This window comes from Chiloscyllium plagiosum, unplaced genomic scaffold (assembly GCF_037043375.1).
Source record: "Chiloscyllium plagiosum isolate Xiang-an unplaced genomic scaffold, Cpla_swu_hap1 HiC_scaffold_27, whole genome shotgun sequence".
Taxonomy (NCBI): Eukaryota; Metazoa; Chordata; class Chondrichthyes; order Orectolobiformes; family Hemiscylliidae; genus Chiloscyllium; species Chiloscyllium plagiosum.
The window spans coordinates 54578277-54581171 of NW_028270165.1; positions in this window are offsets into that span (position 1 = coordinate 54578277).

A 2895-nucleotide genomic window follows, 5' to 3' on the forward strand; every position below is an offset into this window, starting at 1 on the left:
TTTACAAAGCTGATGAGACAATGCTATACCTGCAGTACTGAAAATCGTCAGGCTTCTAACGATACCAGTCACTGATTCACCACTCCCACTGATGGACTACATTGGAAATACAATGTTGGAGGCTGAAAGAAATGAGCAGTTTAAAACAAAAACTTACCTAACCCTTCACTAGGCTCCCTGCTCAGCACACTTTACTTAAATCACTTCAACTCCACATTGCAATAAATTCCCACTTTCCACCAATATCCTGAATTTCACATATGAAAGATTTCATTGTAGCTTCTGCTCCCAGTAAGGAAAAAACATCTTTAAAAGCTGCTCTGAAAGTCCAGTCTTCACAATGACACTTCTGCTTTCCTTCAGTCCAAATTGTCCGTGCTGACCAGATATCCCAAATTAACATCGTCTCATTTGTCAGCACATAACCCATACCCCTCTCAATTCTGCCTATTATCAGATGCCTTTTGAAATGCTTTAATTATACCAGCCTCTACCACTTCCTCTGGCAGCTCATTCTATACACACAACACCGTCTGCGTGAGAAAGGTGCCTGCAAAGTTCCTTTTAAATATTTCCCCTCTCACCTCAGACCTATGACCTCTAGTTTTGGACTTCCCTACTCTGGGGAAAAGATTTTGGTTATTCACCCTATCCATACCTTTATGAACTTCTATAAAGTCACCCCTCAGCCCCCAATGATCCAGAGAAAACAGCCCAGCCTATTCATCCTCTCCATATAGATCAAACCCTCCAACTCTGGCAATAGCCTTGTAAATCCTTTCCAAATCATTACAAAGGTTCGTAACACTTTTCCTGTAGCAGGGAAACCAGAACCGAATATAGTATTCCAAAAGTGGCCTAATCAATGTCCTGTCCAGCCGCAACATGACCTCCCAACATCTGTATTGAAATGGACTGACCGATAAAAGCAAATATACCAAACACCTTCTTTGCTATCCTGTCTACCTGCGACTCCATTATGAACCATGGTATGTTTATTCAACAACACTCCCCATTAAATGTGTAGATCCTGCCCTGATCTGCCTTTCCAAAATCCATATTTCAAAATAGGGTCGAGAAACGTATAAGCCGTGGTTGAATGGTGGAGCAGATCTGATGGAATAAATGGCTTAATTTCTGCGCCTATGTCGTATGGTCTCTTGCTGTCCTGGACACAGTGAGAGAATTGGAATCAGGAATAGGTCATTTGTCTTTCCAGCTGGCACCAGTATTGAACAGTTCATAACTGGATATAAAAGTACCTGCATCTAGATGGATAGGCTAGGACCTTTTTCACTGGAGCATCAGATGTTGAGAGGTGACCTTAGAGAGGATTATAAAATCATGAGAGGTATAGATGAGGTGAACGGCAAGTATTCTTTCCCTAGTGTGGGTGTTTCAAGATTAGGGAGCAAATTTTGAAGGTGAAGAAAGAAATATTTTAAAAAAACATGAGGGGCACTTTTTTTTAAAGATAAAGAGTAGTTCGTTTGAGGAATCAATGTCCAGAGGAGTTGCTGGATGCAGGTACAGATACAATGTTTAAAATACATTTGGATAAGTACATGAAGAGGAAAGGTTCAGAGGGATATAGGCCAATCATTGGCAGGTGGGACCAGTTTAGTTTCAGAACACCGCCAGCATGGACGAGTTCGACTGAATGGTTTTTTTCTGTGCTGTATGACTCTGTAACTGTTCTGTACTGGTCTTAAAACCATTTTCTTGCCTTCTCCCATCACTTCTTTGTTCTTCAAAGTCACATCAACTCAGCCTTGAATACATTCAATAACCGACCGAACTGCAGGAAGACAGCCCCACTTCTGAACTCAATTCCTCTTGCTGATATACCACTTGCCTTGTTCATTCCTTGCTGCACTTTCTGACAACTGGCAGTGACTGGTGAAGAACGACACTGAGGCCCCTTGGTCTATCCACACATCACTCCTGATGAAGGGCTCGTGCCCGAAACGTCGACTCTCCTCCTCCTCAGTTGCTGCCTGACCTGTGATTTTCCAGCGCCACAATATTCAACTCTGATCTCCAGCAGCTCACTTTCGCCACATCTCAACATATCACCACTTAAACAATGCACCTCCTTTCTGCTATTTTTATTACACTGCAAAGGCTAGAACTTCACATTGTGGTACTGCATTTGCCATGTGTTTGCAAGTTGACACACAGACCTGGATCAACTTTTCCAGAATCTGGCCCCTCCTTCGGTTCACTCTTGAACCCCAGAATGAAAACGTGGTGACAAAAACACTGTTGTACTCACAAATGTGAGACAGAGGAAGGAAGTTACAATCTAGAGTAAAGATAAACCTTATGCAGAGAGAAAAGAGCAGCAGCACCTTCAGAGCTCATGGTCCAACCTCCGCATTTCCACAATGGCCGGCTCTGATTGACAGGAGGACCAGACTTCTTCCGGTCCTCCAAGGTTCTACACTGCTCCATGGAAAGGAGCTCGCGCGCTCCCAAGAGTATGCGCAGTGCTTGCTGACACTGGCGGTCATGCGCAGTGCTTGCTTACACCGTGGAGCATGCTCAGTGTGCAGGAATTTGTTCCAAATTTTAAAGTTAAAAATCACAAAGCACCTGGTGATAGTCCAACAGACTTATTTGGAAGCATTAGCTTTCGGAGCCCTGCTCCTTCATCAGCTGATTGTAGAGGAGAACATCGTAAGACACAGAATTTATGATCTTACGATCTTATATTCCACAACCGCCTGATCAAGTAGCAGCACTCCGAAAGCTAGTGCTTCCAAACAAGCCGACTGGACTGTAACCTGGTGTTGTGTGATTTTTAACTTCGTACACCTTAGTCCAACACGGGCACCTCCTGATCATGACAAATATTAAGCGTCCAAATGCGAATACGAGAGAAAAATTCCGAAG